Raw genomic sequence first — 20365 nt, 5'->3', positions numbered from 1 at the left:
AAATCTCTGTCCCCTGCACACAGGTCAGGTCTCAGAGTGGCATCCAGTGGTGCCAGGCAGTGCCACTGCAGTGGGATGCAGGGAAGGATTCTAGAGAGCAATGCTAAACCCAACAGCCATGCAGGAATGGCCCCTAAATAAAAAAGGTAGCCTGGAAACTGGGTGTCAAAAGCTGACCCCCAGGCAAGTGGTGGAGCTGGGCACAGTAGCAGGGACAACCCAGTGCCACCGGCTGCATTGCTGCTCACTGGCTTCCCTGCCATGGTGCCAGGGGAGAGGGCTGGGGTGGAGGCAAAGCAGGGCCAGCTAGGGCCAGGCAGGGGGAACTGTGCAGGCACAGTCCTTAAGGCTTTTGGTCTTTTTCCACCAAAGGGTTTTGGGGCGGGGGGTGTTTTGTATCTAGATTTTTTGGAAGGGTTTTGGTTTGATTTCCTCCTCTGCCAAGCACTAAGCGATCGCTCTTTCCCCCCTTGGCAGGAGCTGCCTGTCTCGTGGTGTTGACCTTGGCTGGGCTTTCTCTGTGGCTGGAGCAGACTCACTCCATAAATTCCCTGTCTTCTAGGAATCTAGCATGGGAAAGAAAAGAAACACAAAAGAGAAACGTGGATTAAAATATTTTGCATCTTAGCACATTAACAAAGTGGGGTTGGCACTGAGCAGCCAGATGACTTCCCCGAGTGGAGAGGTGTTGCATTGCCAGCCCAGGCACCAGCAGGTTCAGGTGCTGTGAGAGCTGGCACCTCATTGGCACCCATGGCCAACTGAAGGGTGTGAGAACAGCAGCTGCCCTGCTCCAGGGTGAGAGCTGTGGCAGGGGATGACACAGTGCTCGAGTGCACACAAAGACAAGCACTGAGCACTACTTACTGCCTTTCACATCCCCATTGCACAGTCCACCAGTGCTTGGGGCAGCAGCACAGGCCAGCGGCGGTTCATGGGGTTAGATGTTGACCCAAGAGCAAGGCTGAGGCTGTTGTAGGAGAGCAGGGTGCTGCTGGGGCAGGGGTAGGGCTGCACCCTTGACCTTGCCTGAGGTGACCTCTGCACAGAGCACACCTGGCCCCAGCATCACGAGCTTCCCCTAGCAGTGCCCTGGCCAGTGTTTGCCATGGCTGCATGGCTTCGAGGGCAGTTTAAACCACTTGCTCAGCCCCAATGCAGAAAGCCTGGCAGCAAAGCACTGAGGTGAAGCAGCAGACACCAAGTGGGCCAAGACCCAGCTGCTTTCACAAGCAGGTGAGAGGCAGCACAGCCCCTAATTGAATCCAGCAGAGCTGCCTCGGACAGACAAAACACAGCAGTGACTCAGAGCACCAGTCTGTGCAGACACAACCCTCCCAGCACCCAGGGAGATGGGCTAGCACCCTGGGGTGGGGGGTCACCCAGCCAAATACTTCCCCATGGGCCCTCAGGCCGTGGAGGATAGAGGACCCTTGTGTGCAAGAACTGTTGGGACAAGCCCTGGGCCTGGGATGTCCAGGGTTCTTTTGGGTGTACAGAAGCTTGAGGAAGCTGGGGGTGCTAAGCACACTTGGGCAATAGGTGCTGTGGAGCAAGACACCCACAAGTGCTGCTGGTATTGCCAAAGCCACATGGTGCGCAGTGCTGCACAAAGCCAGCGCAGGCTTGAACCTGGGCCATGAAGCCAAGGGTGCCTGAGCAGCCTGCGGCAGGATGGTTGGATGCCCTCAAGGGTGACTGTGTCCCCCTGCTTGGAGGGTCAGGACTCCTCCACCCTGACAGGGCTTGTGGAACCCACTGGCAGGCTGGTGCAAAGGACAGGAGTGGCTGGTGACTCAAAAATCCAACTGCGAGCCTCTCCCACCCTGTTCTCCACTGCCTGGGATGGACGTGAGCTGTAGTACCTCATGTAGGCATGGGACAGGGATGTTTGAAGGTCCTCCAGGGAAGGAAGGACACAGTCACAGGTTGCTGGCAGCTTGAGCACTGGCAGGAGGTAAAATCTTTATTTTCACATAGGACATTAAATCTGCCTGTGTGTCACTGTGCCTGGGAACTCTGCAGAGCAGTGAATGCAAGACAAGCAGAGCCCATCCTAAAGAGGGGTCCCTGGGGCACCTGCAAGCAATGACGTTATGGGCATGTGAGTGTGCTGTGCTAGGGTAGCAGGTTTACATCTTCTGTGTTCTGGGAATGCCAAAGCACCATATATTTGACACTTTAAAAAGGCCTCATTTCCCAGAACTGTAACCTGCTTTAAGCCCTACCAGCTGGAAGGAGGCCCTGAGTTCCCCAAGTGTGAGCAATACTTCTAATCTCTTTTAAAACACTTTGCTACAGCCATTGCAACTGCCCAGCCGAGAGCATTGGCGGAGCTTGTTCCTGCTTCCCCTGAGCTTCGAGGGATGGGGAAAGGGCAAGACATTAAAATAAAACAAAGCATCTGAATCAGCTGGGAGGAAAGAGGAAATTGATAAGAAATGTGAATCAACAGGGTCACATGGAGAAAGCTGTGAATGGCAAAGCTGGGTGGGAATCCCCTCAGTGACAGGAGAGGGTGCAACTGGCAGCACCTGGGAATGTGCAGCTCCTTCCTTGGGGCTTGCAGGTGAAAGCTGGCTGCAGTTGCACTGGGCACACATGTCGTGTTACACATCATGCATCAGCCGCCACAGGCAGTAATGACCTGCTCTCCACTCCCACCACACATCTGGAAGGGGTGAGCAGCAGCGACCAAAGTGAGATGTCTACCTGCTGTGCCTGGGGAGCTCTTGCAATGGGGAAGAGTGATTATGGGAAGTTCGAAAAACATCAAAAAGCTGGAAGGGGGTAATGATGGCCCAGAATAAGTGAGTGGTAGCTCCATGAGCCTGACCCAAGACAGGCAGGGTGAGGAACGGGTGCAGGGTCTCTCTGTCAGCATGCATGACTCTCACCCCACCTCTGCCTCACTGATGCTGGCTGAGAAAGACAGCAGTGCTGGTACTGACCCCCTTGAGGACAAATCAGTACCTGGGGCTGTGGCATCCCCACCAAAAGCCTGCTGTGAGCCATGAATGCAGTGCAACAGCCACCGCCCTGAACTGCACCATAGACAGGGAATGGCTGCGAGGCAGCCCAGCATGGGAGCAGTGGGACTTGGCGGGGGCTGCCCTCACTCTGAGGCTTTTATCAATGTCCCACCAGAACATGGCTGTGGTGGGAGGACAGGAAAGGAGCATGTGGAAAAAAGGAACAGCAGTCCTGGGAAAAGGGCTTGGAGGGGGATACAGGGTGGGAGTGAGTGGGTAGCGCCATGCACCCCCAGCATGCAGGCAGTGCCGTGACAAGGGGGTCTCAGGTAGCAAAACGCTGTGGAAGCCCCTGAGTCAGCATGTCAAGGAATGGTGAAGGGAGATTTGATCCCAGATCACATGGGGAAAGGGAAATGGGGTAGCAGAGGTTCTGGTCACAGCAAAACAATGATGGGAGGAGGGAGCTGGAGGACAAAACAGGACCAAGGAGAGTAGGAGCGATGTGTGAGGTCCCTTGAGCATCATGCTCACATGGCTCTGCAGATACCAGCCTTGAGCCTCTCCTGAGCATCAGCTACGTCAGCTATGACATCCGCCTGCAGCATCACCTTCCCAGGCAGTGCAGTCAGGACTCACACACCTGTACTTTTGCTCTCTGCTTTCCAAAGGGTGATTTCCCAAGGGCAGTCTCGGTGGCCATGGAGCAGGGCTAGGCGGCACAGGAGGGAGGAGAGTGATCCTATAGGAGAGTGGCCAGGCCACCACTCCCAACCCGGCTGTGGCAGGGTGTCCATGTCCTCATGCACTGGACTGCAGCTGCAGGTCAAACGCTGGCCCATGAAGCACTCCTGAGGGACCCATTCCCATCCCCTGCTACCACAGGCAACCTCTCGGGTAATCCTGCTCATAAATTTTTCAAGCTCCATCTTGAAACTAGTCAGGCTATTTGCAGCACTGGCCAGGTGCCAGGGTTTCTAGTTCACCAGAAATGTCGTGTTTGTTTTTATAATCTGGGCCAGGGCCAAACTGGATCCGCACCAGCCTGGGGTTTTTTTGAAGTTTCCGGTGAACCACAAGCTTCCCAGCCCCACAGCTGCTCAGTGAATTGTCATGCCTGTCAGCTTCACGGCTCACATCAGTGACAAGTGTGGTGAGATCTTAGCTGTGATGGCATCTGGGGCTCTGAGCATCATCCCAGTGATGCTCCTAGGTACCCTGCCAAGGGGTTCCCCTTCCATCGCTGCCCTGATGGCATGGAGACATTTGAGGCTATGAAGATGCAATGTGATTTTTGACAAGGCTGTTGGGCTGAAGGTTTCTGCTGAGCTGTGGGTTTGCCCCTACTTGACCCCAGGAGAGTCTTTTGGAGGGTTGCCTTTTGCAAAGAGGGAATTGTTCCTCTCCCTCACAGCGTAACCATGTTCACGGCCAGCTGATAGCCATCTGCTTCTCTGCCAGCACTGTCCTCTAGCCTAAATAGCTCTTACCCTCCTGCTGTTTACTCCCAGATGTATTTATAGACCAACTCTCTCCAGGCCTTCATTTTCCTAGACTAAACAAGCCAAGCGCTTTCAGGATTCTCTCATAAAACCAGCTTTCCTTCCACCCAGCTGGCGCACCTCTTCCCATGCTGAGCCCTTCATCACACTTGTGAGGAAGCAGAGCCAGGACTGGGGGCATCTGTCAGCAGTGCCCACTCGACGGCATGGGCACAAGCCAGTGCCTGCTGCGAGCACCCTGCCAATGGGATTTGTTCTTTCCAAGGCCACACTGGTGGCTCCTGTGTTCTCAGACTGCTCTTCCATTTTTGTTTCAATTTTCATGGACAATTTTGGGGGTGCTGTGCAGACACTTGACCTTCCCCCTCACATTTCTCCCAGCCCAGCCTTTCCAGAAAGCTATTTTGCTTCTTCTTTGTGTCCATGATGCTTTTCCATTTGGCACCCCAGCAAACTTCATTCACAAGGACATACTGTCAGGACCAGCTCCAGCATCTGCCTTCAAGCCATAGACCATCTTCCAGCACACCCTCTTGCCACCCTCCCTCATTTGGTTCCTCCCCATTCAACAGTCCAATGTCTATCCCCATTTCCCCACCTCTCTGCTCTATTTCCATGCAGCTCTTTCCCATGCACTTTGCCAAATGAAGGGCAGATGGACAGATCAGCAGCAACCTCAGGCAGATGCAGCAACCATGTCGCTGCAGCACTACCTGGGAGCCTGGGCAGCCTCCTGGATTGGGCTGTCCTGGAGGCTCAAAGGCAGAGCAGGCCTGTGTCTTGCCTCATGAGAGAGGTCTAACTCCCGGTCACTAATGTAGACACTGAGATCCCAACAGTGGGGGACTGATTCCCAGTATCCAGTGGCAAGTGTTGCCTGGAAGGAGACTGATGCCTCTGGTCCAACTTCCCCTCGCAGCAGTCCCCATCCTCGAGCATGGGTGCTGCCAAGGGAAGAGTGGGCTGGTTTGGTATGGTGAAGCAGAGACCATAGGCAGTGGTAAAATACTCCTCAGGGCTTAGGCAGTGCATTTATCAGTTGTTCTAGCCCAGATCCTCAAGCCAGATAGCAGCATGATGCATGTTTAAAGGAAAGATGCTCCTGACAATAATTAGAGGCCAGGAAGCTTAGTTTGTCACTGCTGAAGGTTCAGGATATCGCACGCTTCTGCTTTGCTCTCCTGCCAGGGAAGCCACATGGCAGAGATCTTATTGTCCCCAGGGAGAGGGACAGACAGCCCCAAAGCACAGGTTGGAGCACCATCGTGCCATGTTCAGAAGTGCACTGGAGGGTCTCCCCGCTACTACAAAATGTCTGTGGCTCTCCAAAATCCAGAGCTGATTTCTGAAGCCAAAATGTTTCTGCCCAGGATAGGGTGGTGGTAGCATGGACTTCACACCGACAGCAAAAAACAAGGTCACTGTCTGGCCTGAGACGTTGCAGTAGCCCAAGGCACAAGCCTGGCTCAAGGGAGCTCACTGTGAGAGGGAGGAATACTGTCCCAACAAGCAACTGTCTTTTCTGGGTCTCAGGAAGAGCCAGTTTCCTAAATCTGAGAACAATTATGAGCAAGATTGTCTTGGAGGAAAAATTTAAACAGAACAAAATGGGAACCATGGCTGGGAATCATTCAGAAATACTTTCCGAAGAGCCCAAATGTTGGCCGGAGGCAGTGGTGCAGAGCTCGAACAACTGCGAGACCCATCAGACCTCCCTGGACTGGCAGCACATCCCTTTCTTTGCTGGCCAGAGACCTTGGCAGCTCTCCTCAGATGGTGCCCATCTGGATCGCTGTCTGCTTTCTAGGAAAAATGGCTCAGAGGAGCAACAGCCAGCAGGTCTTTGCCCCCAGGCTCACTAAAATTGTCAGTGGACCCCCTTCCCTGCTTTCTGCACTGGAACTAGCTCTGTGTCACAGAGAGTGCTTCCCCAGTGGAGTTTTGCTCAGCCCTTCTTCCATGCCCCCAGGCTCAAGCAAAGCCCTGCTCTTCATTAGGAGAAACAGCCACAGCAGGGGATGTTTTCTCTTGTGTTTTGCCATCATCTTTTCTCATCTGTATGGTCTGTCTGTGCTCCCGTTTGCTCAGCCCCCACCTTCTGGAGAGCCCCCAGAGACTAGGGCCCCACAGGCAGCTCGAGCAGGGACAGCTCTGGGACAGCACAGCACTGGACCAGGACTGCCCAGCGTGTCCCACCTGGCCAAGCAGTTCCGAGCAGAGCTCATCTGTTCCCAGGGACACTTGGCAGCCACCTGGTGTCACTTTTGTAGACAGCCCAGCCCCACCATGGCAGGGAGATCCCTGACACTGGTGTGATGGATGTGCAGGTGCAACATCACCCAAAGGGAGCAGACTAATCTGTGAGTGAAGACACAAATACAGCAAACTGACATCCTGTGCCAGAGGGGAAAAGATAAATTTTTAGCTCTCAGCACCATATTCTGGAAGGAAAACTAGCAAAGACCCCAGCCCTGGGGATGTGGTGGAGAGTCAGCTCGCCCACACCCAGCTGGGCCACAGAGCAGCATCCGGGTACCGCTATGGTACATGGTACAGAAGCTGCAGTGGGCACCAGGGAAGATGAAACCTCTCTGCACTTCATTCCTACACCTGCTACCTGTATGAGACAGCTCTGGGTTGCCCAGAGCTTGGTAGAGGCAGGAGCAGCATGATGCCAGTGGGCACCCAGTTGCAGCCCCTGGGCAGAGTGGCTGTGCCAGGAAGAGCCTGTGCAACTTAGAAAATCATTCATTAGCTTTGTCAGAAATATTTGTTTCATTAGGAAAAAGCCCGAATATCTTAACTTTACCAAGGCAATATAAGTTTTTTTCTCATTAAATTAATTTCTATCAAGATATTAAAATAAAAGAAAGGAGTTGAGAAGAGTTCAGATCCCTAAAGAGACGCTGTCAGACTGATTTCTCCAAAAGCAGAATCTGTTTCAGCCCAGACTCAAACAAATGATCAGAGGCCACTGAGCTGCCAGTGCATGAGCAACCCTGCCTTTGCCTGTTCTGTATGTCCTTGCATCCAGCTCCTCCACCCACTGCTGCTGCAAGCCTGCAGGAATGGCTGGATTTGGATACAGCCAGATCTTCTCTGCGGGGAGAGGGAGCTGGAGCAACCTGAAGTGCAATGGCAATGGCCAAGCATTTCCCTCCCAGCAATGGTGCCATGGCATGAGGATGGGTACAGGGAGCTCTGCGTGCTGCTTGGAGGCAGTGAATGTTGGCTGCCAGCACCGCCAGTCATACCCATACCCGGGTGCAGGAGCAGGTCTGGGGAGGGGGGAGCTTCCTGGCCAGCCGCTGGCAATGGTCCCTTCCCAGTGCTGCTCCTGGGAGGCCTTAAGGGAAACATCCCTTCCTGAGGCTGATGGGATTCAGTAGGGGTGCTGGGGATCCCAGCCCAGCTTTGTGCACCCGGCCTGGGTAGATCAGAAAGGTCAAAGGCTCCAGAGCACCCTCTTTCTGCCTTTCCCTGGGGACAGCAATGCTGGCACCTGCATGTGGAAAGCCCTTTCCACAGGAGCTTGACCATCCATTGTGCAGCTGCAGCATTTGCTGCCCATGTGTGCTCCTCCAAGGCTTGTCCTCCCTCTGCAAATGTGGATTAGACACCTGTAAAGGAGAGACACCAGAATAAATATGAACATGAAGAAAAGCTGCAAAGATCTGTCTCTCACTCAGCTGCTCTATAGGGATGTGATTTATTTCAGGTGCCTAAATGTGGGTTGATATTCTGATGACACGTAGTTCATCCTAGCTGGAGGCTTGTTGCACTGCCACCAAACATTGCTGGTGTGCCAATATCCAGCCCAGCACAGTACAGGGAAGTCTGAATGTTTGATCTAAGCCCCATTCTATACCTCCCTCAGCACACTGTGCTTCAAATGCTCATTCTTGGTTGGAAAGCAAAACTCTGCTCCTCCATGGTTAATGCCAGGCACTGTATAGCTGATCCCCTTTGCTCTTGGTGAGACCCAGAGGCTGAGCTGCCTGAAGTGATAGGCTGTGCACTAGAGCAAGTCAGAAAACAACTTTGCAAACCACCATGGTGATTTTCCTGGTCTCCTCAAACACCTCCTTTTTACTTGCAGCTTGAAAGGAAGTTTCCAGCCAGGAGCGTACACCTATTCTTCTTTTCTTCTTCCTCTACTGCTCATGGCCATAAAAATCAGGACTGTCTAGGATATATATTCATTGCATTTTTCCATTTCTACTCACAGCTTTTCCAAGCCTCTTCACCTTTGGAAGAGCTACAGAAGCAGCAAAAGGAAAACTGAAACCCAGGAACGCACCACTGTGCAGCTGTGCCAAACCTGAGGACTTTCAAAGTGTCAGCAGGACAGAGGAAAAAGCCCCTTCAGAGTTGTTTGGAGAGAAGTAGATACTCTTCCCCACAAGAATCAGCTGCGTGGTTCTGACTTGCAGCCAGATCAAGCCCTTGGCCCTGGAGCTTGAGGATGCTGACCTGCCTGTGCCTTTGCTTCAGTGGTATCATCCACTGTTTTTTAGGGGATGAAGGAGTGACTGCTGAGTCCATCCCAAGGAAAAGATTCCCAGCCATGTACCCATCAGGACTGGTATGGACAGGAACAGTGCTGCCTGAGGAGAAGAACCTGCTTGGGGATGGATAGGATCCACTCCAGGCTGACACTGTAGTGTCATGGGGGTGAAGGTGGAGGGAGAGGCAGGGAGAGCCTCTGCATGCCTGAAACTGAAGACTGAAAAGGTGAAGTGGACAGAGAGCACTGCCCGTCTTCCCTGGGCTCTGAGTTGACACCGAGCACCACCTTTGCACTCCCTGAATCCACACTCTGCCACCCCTCGAGACCAGGCTCCCTCAAGGGTGTCCCCGGAGGAGCCCGTTCCTGTGCTGAGCCAGGGCTAGCCCATGCCCACAGTGCCTCTTCCTTCCTGGGGGTGCTGGTGCTGTGCTACAGGGCAGAGACCAGCTCTGTGCTGCACACACAGAAAAGCTGGGTAGGTCCATTTGCACACAGAGTTGGGGAGACCTGGAGGGGTGCAGGCTGCACCTGGAGACTCAGCACAGCAGGAGACCTCTGCGACACATTGGCCACATCCACAGGTCAGAGAAGTCCTGTGGGACTTTGGAAAGGGGACAGCACTTCTGTGCTGCACTTACAGGCTGAATGTGGTCGAGCCAGGGCGCGAGAGCCACAGGAACCTCATGGCATGTACTACAGATGGACGCGTCCCAGGTTAAACATGAGCCATATGGGCTTGCATCAGCACTGAGGGCTTTTCAAAGAACGTCCCATTCGAAGTAACCAGCCTGGAGGCTGATGTTATCCAGATGATACTGTTGTCTTTGGAAAGGCTCCTAAACACTTGAAAAACACCTTCAGCCATACTCCAACACAGCAGAGCACAACTGAGATTAGAAATTGCACTTGACAGTGTTCAATCTGTCCAATGGGATTAAAACCAGATCCAGTTCACGTCTCTGCAATTACACACCTCCCTTCCATAGAAGAAGGGCTTTCTCTTTCATCTTACATCATGGGTATGCACATTTTATTCCTGCTTAAGCCTCAGCTGTAAGGCTTTTGAGAGTATTTCAGTGCAATCTCAAACTGTTCTGGACAGATGTTGCACAAACTAGTTTCAAAACAGTGGTGGTCCTGATCATGACTAGCCTAGAGTTTAAAACTGTTGGATTATGGGTATCCCACTGGGACAGCAAACAGATTTCTTGGACTAAGGATTTTGAATTATACTGCACCAAGTCCATGAAAGCAGTGCTGGTACTTGAGTCAATACAGTAAGAGACAGCACTTCACAGTAAAAACGGGATCACTGGCATAGTTATGTAGAGGTTACAGAAAGGTGTAGAGGTCGGAGAGGTGGATGATACCTTTCAGATCATCCATCTGAGGTGGGGACACAATACCACCCTCTGAGGACATCTGTAGCCACCAAAGACCCAGCCTAGACAGTCAACTGGTATTGCATCAGCACAGTTATTTCTGATTCATAGTCCATATCCCAAGAAAATGCAATGGAAACCACTTATTTCTCTTACCTTATATTTTCTGGATGCCTGAAGAGTTGTCACCAAAGGTCATGGCACTTGGAGCTGACTGCTGAGGTCCTCTGACTCAGAAACAGCATTGCCTGTAAGGCAAGATCCAACAAGACAGCCTAAGATTTCTGAGCACCTTGTTCAAATCCATCACTGTCTTCAGTCCATGCCCTTAAAATTTCTCAGCAAGACTGAAGTCCATACAATATTTAGACTTTGAAACTCTCTGATGGGTAGAAGCCTCAAGCATGCACAATCTTCATGCTGATCTTTAAGCTGGACCTTGTAAGAGCTTGCTAACCTGCAAGCGAGAGCTCTAAAATTTCCCTACGGATCCTGCCAGCATCCTGATGTGCTTTCCAGAAGGCACAGCAGGCTCCTCATCTGCCCTCTGGGCACAGAGGTGGCTTTCCTTCTCAGCAAAGGGGACTGTCCCTTCCCAGTGAGATGCCCCTGATACTATAGACCTCCTAGGCCAGTTGTGCATGAGGCTTTGGCTGGAGATTTGGGATCAGCTTTGGGCAGAGGGAGAGCTAACTCACTCCTAAACCCTCCTCACTGGTGTTTCTCAGTGTCCTTGGTGTTTTATTACAGACTGGTAGTTATCAGCTCCTGCTCATCACCCCTGTGCATCCTGCATGTGGGTAGGAAGAGCAGCGAGGTCTTGAGATGGAGCAGAGACTGCAGCCTCCAGGCAAGGTCCCACCACTCCAGACATGCACTCATGGGTCTCCTGAGACCCCTTCACTGGTCCCTCTGCCAGTCTAACTGTGTGGAGATGGAGTCACAGAGCTGTTTGCCTGCCTCTGCTGGAAGGAGAAGAGGGGGAAGAGGAAGAGGCTGAGGCAGCACCACAGGAATCCAGAGAGTACTGGGGTGCTGGGAGTGAGGGAGAAATAGCCCAGAGAGGATGGAATTTTAGATACAGGTACTGCAAACTGGAAGCTTGATCCCTTGAGTGATCACAGGGAGTATTGGAGGGTATTCAGTCTCTGGCTGAGTCCAGAAATTAATGAGGATCCCAAAACCAAAGCTGAGAGAGACAGCTGGGGAATCCCAGCTTACACTTACAAAACCAATTTGATTTTGCCAGTCTGGAGAATGCATCTGGTTGACACTGCCACTCTTGGGTAAAACACAACCATGGCACAGCAGAGCAGGCTGGCGAATGTCAGGCAGCAGCATCAGGAGTGCAGGCATCCAGCCAAGTATGTTTGTGCAGCAAATGCAGGATGCAGTGTGAAGGGTTGTGTGTATCTGGCAGCACACGCAAACCTAAATGCACTGCTTTGCTCTTGGACATTGCTGCTCTGCTTGTACGAGACAGCCATCTCTCAAGGCTGAATCGTGAAAAACAGGGGGAAAATAAAACAAAATAAAAAGACAGTAAAGAGAGAAAGAGAAGGGAAGGGAAGGGAAGGGAAGGGAAGGGAAGGGAAGGGAAGGGAAGGGAAGGGAAGGGAAGGGAAGGGAAGGGAAGGGAAGGGAAGGGAAGGGAAGGGAAGGGAAGGGAAGGGAAGGGAGGGGAGGGGAGAGGAGGGGAGGGGAGGGGAGGGGAGGGGAGGGGAGGGGAGGGGAGGGAAGGGAAGGGAAGGGAAGGGAGGGAGGGAGGGGAGGGGAGGGGAGGGGAGGGGAAGGGAGGGGAGGGGAGGGGAGGGGAGGGGAGGGGAGGGGAGGGGAGGTGAAGGGAGGGGAAGGGAAGGGAGGGGAAGGGAAGGGAAGGGAAGGGAAGGGAAGGGAAGGGAAGGGAAGGGAAGGGAAGGGAAGGGAAGGGAAGGGAAGGGAAGGGAGGGGAGGGGAGGGGAGGGGAGGGGAGGGGAGGGGAGGGGAGGGAAGGGAAGGGAAGGGAAGGGAGGGAGGGAGGGAGGGGAGGGGAGGGGAGGGGAGGGGAGGGGAAGGGAGGGGAGGGGAGGGGAGGGGAGGGGAGGGGAGGGGAGGGGAGGGGAGGGGAAGGGGAGGGGAAGGGAAGGGGAGGGAAGGGAAGGGAAGGGAAGGGAAGGGAAGGGAAGGGAAGGGAAGGGAAGGGAAGGGAAGGGAAGGGAAGGGAAGGGAAGGGAAGGGAAGGGAAGGGAAGGGAAGGGAAGGGAAGGGAAGGGAAGGGAAGGGAAGGGAAGGGAAGGGAAGGGAAGGGAAGGGAAGGGAAGGGAAGGGAAGGGAAGGGAAGGGAAGGGAAAAATAAACCCCCAAACAAGGACTCCTTGGAGAGAGGAAAATCTCACAGTGAGGGATTTATTGTGGGCACTGTCGAGCGATGGTACATGTAGGGACTGGAAAATCCCCTTGGTCACCAGTGAACTGCCTGCCTGTAAGTCAGATTTTGTAAAGCTGCGGAGAGGAGCTTGTTGGAAAAAACACATCACATTGAACACAACCACATCACAGCTGGATGGGGGGGGTGATCCTGCAGCGGCAGCATGGAAGACAGAGGGAGCACGGAAAAGATCATGCTGGAGGTTGTTTTGGGAAACATTTTTCAGAGTGGAATATGCCAGATGGCAGCGTGGGACCATGCTGACCTTCAGATGGGTACAGCAGGGCCCCGCACATCTGTGCTGGGCATCCAGCCTCCCTGCTGGCCCCCAGGGAGAGAGGAGGATTGGGGGCGATGCCTGGACCTGTCTTCAGTGTCCTCTTTGGGGGGAGAGAGACAGGCCTGTAGAAGCTTAGGAAATTATCAGTAACATATAATTTTAGAAAACAACATTGTCCTTTCATAAAAGCATCTAAAAATGTCCCTCTGGCACTCCAGGCTATCCGACAGAGCAACCAGCTGGCAAAAGGGAGACTCTAGATAGCAAAGCACTGCAGAGCAGGTCTGTGCAACATGGAAAAAGAAGCAGCTCTTTAGTCTGTGATTACATTTGGTGTGAAAATGGCATGCTCTGCTATGCCTGGCAGGGGAGACAATTTGGAGCAAGTGGCAGGGGTCAGATGTTCCCATGTAGGGGGATGTTTCATCTGGATCCTCACCGGTTCCCCTGGACGAAGCCCAAGCCTTCCTGCATGTGTGCTCTTAATGCCTTATCTGGGAGGTGCTTCCCGGGACTCCCTGGGACTATGCTGTCCATCCAAAATATTTCACAAAAAGATACTGCAAATATTTGAGATACTGAAAGCAGTGGAGTTCACAGGAATTGTATTATACTACAGGGGAAAATGCCAGAACAGAACCAGAGTCCTGAAAAGCCTGGGAGAGACTTAAAACAGGAAAATACTACAGGTTAAAGAAATAATATGACAAAAAGTGGTTGAACAAAGGTTAGGCCTCAGCCACCCCAGGAGCTGCCTGAGCTGCCCACACAGACCATGCCTGCTGCCCCAGTGTTCATGCACGTGGCTTCGCTTAGTCTCCCACCCGTGCACAGTCCGAGCCAGCAATGCTTTCTGAACCAGCTGGCTATTCCCAGACCAAATTCAGCTCATTCTCATTGGGAAATGTACAAAAATGGATGATGTCACTCACTGGGGACATGTCGCCAGCACAGTTCTGGGGTGCACCTCTGCAAGAGAACCAGGGCTCTGTGCACAAGTGGCACAGCCATCCTTCCCACCCCCTCTGCCTGGAGCCACACTGGCAGCTTCGAGCTTTGGGCTACTTAAGCTAGCCAGAAGGCACAGGCTGTCCTTTCAGGCTAAGAGAGAGACCTGGGAAAGTCTCTGCTGGCTCACCCTCTCTTCAGAGCTGTAAGGAGAGACAAGAGAGAAAGGAACTGCAAACACAGAGTAGGGCGCATTCCCTGGCATGGGCAGAGATGCCCTGTTGCAGCAGAGACCATGCATGAGGTGAAACTCCAACCTGTTAACACTGCATGTCCTGGCAGCATGTGTATGGCAGCGTGGGAGGAGAGCACTTAACAGGCAAGAGTTCTTGCTGAGATCCTAGATTGTCTCTGCCTGGAAGCAGGATGACCCTTGGGAAGGACAGGAACGTCCAGGGACCCACTGGCCTGAGCTCACTGTGGCTGTAGAATAAAACATCAGATAATGCAAGACATCAAATGCCAGAAGCTGTCAAACAAACCAAATTAGGACAGTAGTTCCAGAAATTAGAGACATAATCCAGCACTGGCATCAAGTCATTTGTATAATTAATGACACACTAGTTCTCAATTATCATTATTGCAATCCAGAAATAGCATTATTAGAGACTACGGCGCCCAGTTATGTAATGGCATATATAAAAGCTGCACTCACTAGACATGACATACTTACTGTGCTGGAGACAAATAATGAACCATAATTCCCTGTTAGGAGCTCAAGTTTCTGTAGAGACCAGGCTAATGGCCCTCAGCCTAATGAGGTCATGGAAAACACTGTCAAATGCTTGAGTGGAGGCTTGATGTACCTTCAGATACCTGAGCCATCCCATCCAGATCCCATTCAGTGTTGCTAAATTCCTGGAGAACTGGGTTGAAACTGCAGCCATCATCCACAGAGGCTGAGAAAGAGATGATCTGGTTACAAAAACCAACACAGCTGAAACGCAGGGAGCCTCATGCACCCCATGGGGAAAGCCAGCAGAAGGCACGTGCTCGTGGGAGACAGCTCCCTCAGGCTTTGCAGACACTATGGGAAGAAACAGGCAGGACATTGTGGAGCTGACTCCCTACAACACTTGGGAGGCATGATCATGGGTCCTCATGGGTCAGGGTATCCCAGGACTCTCTGCTGCACCCCTAGGAGTAGGAAAGCCATGAGGATGGACTAAGCATGCACCAAATCATGTATCATCCTGGTTCAAAGGATACATTGTCCATCAGAAATTTTCCTGGTGGTGTGGTGGATCTCCAGCCAACCCCTCCCAGCCTTTTCCCTCTAATGTTTGCTAACTGCTGTTAGATTAAAGACTGCTCTAAGATCCAGTGCAGGGCAGCTGTTAATGAAGAGACATGTCCACTCCTCTGCAGAGATCCCTGGGGAATGTCCTGCCCTCCTTCCAGTCTCCTGGGACAACACATTCCCCAAACCCCCCATGAAGGACAGCAATGAGCCCTCTCTGCCATGGAGACCTCCCTCTGAAGTACAGCATTCCCAGAGCACAGGGCATGCTCTAAGAAAGCAAAGAATAGGGAAAAAGTAGTCCCTTAAACAGGGACAGCGGCAGCAGGGACCTGGCGAGGGTGCAGCTGAGCAGCACTGGGGCTGCAAGGGTTTGGCATGCTGCAGCACCATCCTGGCTATGCTGGGAAGCCCAGCAGGAGCAGGGCAGGCTCCAGCCACCCCACTGGGCTAGAGGTGTTGTGAAATGGTACCACGTGGTGACATGCTGGAGGCAGCTGCTTTTCCTGGCTGCTTCTTCCTTTGCCCATCAGTCAGAGGTGTCTGGGCTTGTCAGGGAGGTGATGGGGAGGGGGTCTCCCGGGCCATGGCGGAGGGTGGAGGGATCCTGTCCAGCCACTGTGTTTCTGAGAGCCAGCCTGGGCAAACCAGAGGCTGAGCTATCAGGGTGGCTGGCAGCTCCCAGGTCCAGCACAGGGATCATGCACACCCTGTGTGTGTGTGTGTGTCAGCCCAGTATGGGGCCCAAGAACAAGACCAGTGTACCAGTGTCCCAGAGTAGTGGGACAGCAGTATTCTCCCATTTCTCTACAGAAGGGTGATGCCAGAAGGGAGGAAGGGTGGAGGCTGGGGCAGGAAAGCATATCCAGAGCTCATGTCCCCCCATCCTCAGTGCTGCCAGGCACCCAAGCTGCATGGGGAACAGAGGTGCATGTTGGGGAACAGAACAAGACACGCAGCCCAGGGCTGGGGCTGGTTGCTCACCGCTGTCCAGACGTGCCAAGACCCCAGGGTCCGAAGGGGCTCTCCATGCACACCACTGTCCTTGAACATCTCCACCAGTAGCAAGCTGTGCCAGGCATGTTGCCAAGACAGCCGTGTTAAACCCTCATTATGTCTGCTTGTCTAAGTTTAATGGGTTGTGACGGAGCCTTTTGGAGATATCTAAATAATTTCTGCTAATGGATCCCATCTGTTCCTCTGAGCACCAGAGCTGATGCCATCAAGCCCCGTCCAGCTGCCTGGACACCTGCCCAGCAGGCACTGGATACCCCTTGTTAGAGAGATCTGCCACGTGCCCCCTCCCCATGCTTCCTCTTCCTCACAGCAGAACCCAGACAGTGGACACCAGCCTCAGGTCCATGTTGGGAAGGGGGACGTCTAGGGACAGTGCTATGCCTCAGGGTGAGCAGTGCTACTGCAAGGGGCTGTGGGGAAGGGTGCAGGTTGCTCCAATGCTGTGAGACCTTGAGTTTCCATTTTTATTCTGGCTTAGCCATGGTAGCATCTCTCCAGGGCTTATAAGCATGAAGGGGAACTCAGGTGAAGGTTCAGAGTCCGTGTCAAGGCTGTGGACACCTGGATGGGTCTTGGCCAGGGTGTATAGGGATGGACCAGTCTGCAAAGGTAGCTCAGCCATGAATGGGCAGGGAGGTTGGTGGGGAGCTGGTCAGGAAGACCCCCCATGGTCCTGTGCAAGTCCTGCAAAGGCTGAACCCTCCTCAGCAGTAGGAGGAAGCAGGAGGTGAACTTCGGTGCAGAAAGCTGTCAGGAAGGACATAACAGGGCAAACATAATGACTGGCTTTAGAGAGAAAGCCCATGTTCCAAGGAGTTTTTCTAAAAGGTGGCAAAGCCTCCAGACAAAAATTGTTCCACACCAAGGTTGCAAAATTCGCATGGGACACAAGAGGGGGCTGGAAAAAAGGGGCACATGTGGCAGCTCACAAACAGAGCAGCATAAGAAACACAACACAGCATGGCATGACTACCAGAGCTTGGTGTGGTGGGGCATGACCTATGGTCAGCTGCCTGGCACAGCAGTGTCACCTCACCATGGCATGGTAGCATGTGGTCTGCCTCTTGGCGTGACATGATGTTGTCCTGCCTGCCACAGTGCGGGGTGACCTGTGGCTTCTTGCCTGGCCTGGGGGTGCCCAAAGGGCCTGGCTCCTGTAGAGAAGACTTGGAGCAAGAGCTGTGTGCCCCTCTCAGCTGTCATGGCAGGGTTAACTGCCAGATATTGCACAGAGCCATGGCAAGGCATGATCCCTTGATTTTCCATTATCCAGCAGTCTCTCTGTCATGCTGGAGCTATTTATGAGGATCTTCCTGAACCAACACTTGCATGCTCCCGCTGTAAATCACCAGAGATGATATCTGAGTATCATCACCACGCATGAGATTGCACCTCTGCCAAGTCCCAGCTGCAAGGAAGCCGTTCCCTCTTCCCCCATCCCATGCACACAAGCATCCCTTGGCTGCCTGGACGTCTGGGGAACCGCCACCCCAGTGCCTGCCAAGGCACCAGTGGATGGTGGTGCTGCTGGGCACAGCCCAACAAACAGGTCTCAGGCATGTCCTGCCTGTCCCCAGCTTTGGTAGTGGCAGTGGGTTGGCCTCTCTTGGCCCACACAAGCAGAGGTGTGGTTCAGGAGGAGGACCTCATGGTGCTCTGCTCCCCAAACCCCCAGGGATATGCAGGCACAGGGCTGAGTCACCCACGGTGTCTCCTGCCTGGTGTGGCAGTGCTGTGGGGGAAACAGGCAGGGTCCCAGGCCTTGGGGCAGCTGGAGGTCTGGTGGGCCAAGGGGAAGGGGCTGGTACTCTTGCCAGAACAAGCTCACAGCAGAGGTTGTCCTTGTTCCCCTATGGGTGTGGGAGGGATGTGAGAGCCCTGCCTCAGATCTGCGATTGTAAGCAAGGGGTGTTGTTCCGGGTACATTTTCTGAAGTTCTGAGAAGCACTCTGGGCACAGGTATGGGGTAACCTCCAAAGCACCTGAGGGTGGCCTGGCTCCACCTCAGCAAATGCCAGATCATATCCTTTCACCCTCGCCCAATCCACAGTGTCCCTTTTCCAGACCAGTGGTGCCTCCTCCTACTTTCTACTTGCTCGGCTCCCAGGGCCACCTCAAGACGATGGTCACTGCTGAGCATGGGTCAGTGCCACAGCCAAAGGCCAAGGGCACCCAGAGCTTCTCAGCTGAACAGTGCAAGCATTCACAGAGGTGGGGAACTAATCATGGCACCATATCAAGACCATCTGGACATCAGTCTCCTTGCTGGAGTCTTTCCCCCAGAGTCCTGGCTAAGCGTGGCTCTCTTGAGTCATACTCTTTCATTCCTCCTCATGCTGTCCTCTGTAAGACTGTCCCTGCTGTTCTACCTGCAGGTAGGCACAGTTTCTGCACCACTCAGCCATCCTTATCCGTTTTTTTCAGAAAACTTACCCCTGCCCAGCTCGTATTAGTGTCTCCTGAGGGACGCACAACACCCCGGAGCTCACCACCCCATCCCAGGCATGCTGAGAACCACCGGCTGGGCTGTCTGAGATGCTGGCTCCAGCTCCTGCCCTCCCTGGGGCTTCAAGGCAGGATTTCCACACTCTGCCTGCCCTGCTTCTCTATCTCCAGACTGGAAAACCCCACCATCACAGCGAAGTGCATAGTCTCTTTCCTGCCCAACTCCACTTGGTCCTCCCACCTCCTAGGCCTTCATCCAGCAAAGCACCTAAGTGCACACTCCTCTGTAAGTGAAATCAGTGAGGCCATTCACACACTCAGCTCCAAGGCAGGGATCTCCAAACCGAAGGGCTTATGTATTTCCATGCCAGACTCTCCTTGTCTGGCATGGCAAGGAGCCAAGTCCTGCTCCTTGGCTACATGATCCTCAAGGTCCTGGGTTTTTTTTATTATTTTATTTTTGCTTTGGCCAGACTCATGAAAATAAGGAAGGTGCAGGACCTAGCTATGGGGCTGAGCACTGAGAACCTCACTACAGCTTCCCTTACTTGGTCCTGGTCAGGCCTCTGTATCACCCACCTTTGGAAAGTCTTCCCCAGTAATAGCACCAATCAAGCAAGTCAACTTGCTTGCAAGGCTACTTGCTACATGGTTTATCTTCTCCAGGTGGCTGCAGCTCTCCAAGAGGCACAGCTTTGCTTCATCTCCCAGCACAGCATGCCCTGCCCAATAACATTTGAGGCTAAGAGCTCAGCTTGTCCCCAAAGCTTCTTCCTCCCCATCTCTGCTGCCATTTGGACCCAGAATGTTGTGCCCCAGCAGTATGTTTTTCACACATGTTACTGTTCCCCTAGAAGCCGGTGAAAGAGAAGTGCCAAGATGCTGTAGTCACAGCATCACTGAAACCCATAAATATAATGACTGCCCTATTCTCAACACTGACAAGAAAGGATCTATGACTCAGTTCAGCCCCATTTATCCTTCAGACACTCAGATTGTGGAACATGCTCCTACTCTAAGCCAGATGTTTAGAGGTTTGCTTCATTTATTGTTTATTTCTTGAGCCGATGAGCTGACAAGTCCGCAGGCATCAGTCTGGACGCATGTCTTTATGCTCAGCACAGCTTCTTGAAACCCTTGAGTCAATGCTTTCAGATTAGCTTGTTTGGAAAGTGTTAGGAAAGCAAGGTAAAAATACTGCCAGAAACCTTGGAGCGCAGTCACCAGGTGCAGTGAATAGTGCCGATTGCTGTGTTTGCACAATGCTTTGAACACGCATCTTGCTGCAGCCATACAGCATGGGTTTGCTCTTGTTGCAGCAAAGGAAGTGATGCTGCATCTGACAGGAAGCACCCCTGCATCCCCAGGCAGGGACCCTCTCCCTGGCACTGTCCATGGGGAACGCATTTCCAGCTAGCTTCAGCAAAGCTGAAGCGAACATGGAAACCTCTTTTTTTTTTTTTTTTCCAAATGAAAATGGAGATGTTCTTAATTAGAGTTAGCATGACATTAGCCCTAAGTGGTTCAGCATGCTGGCAAGGAGAGGAGCCTGGCACTGGGCAGCAGTAGCCATCCTTCCCCATGTTTTTCCTGCTCCCTTCA

Source organism: Falco biarmicus, chromosome 1, assembly GCF_023638135.1.
Source record: "Falco biarmicus isolate bFalBia1 chromosome 1, bFalBia1.pri, whole genome shotgun sequence".
Lineage (NCBI taxonomy): Eukaryota > Metazoa > Chordata > Aves > Falconiformes > Falconidae > Falco > Falco biarmicus.
This window is presented reverse-complemented; position numbering follows the sequence as displayed.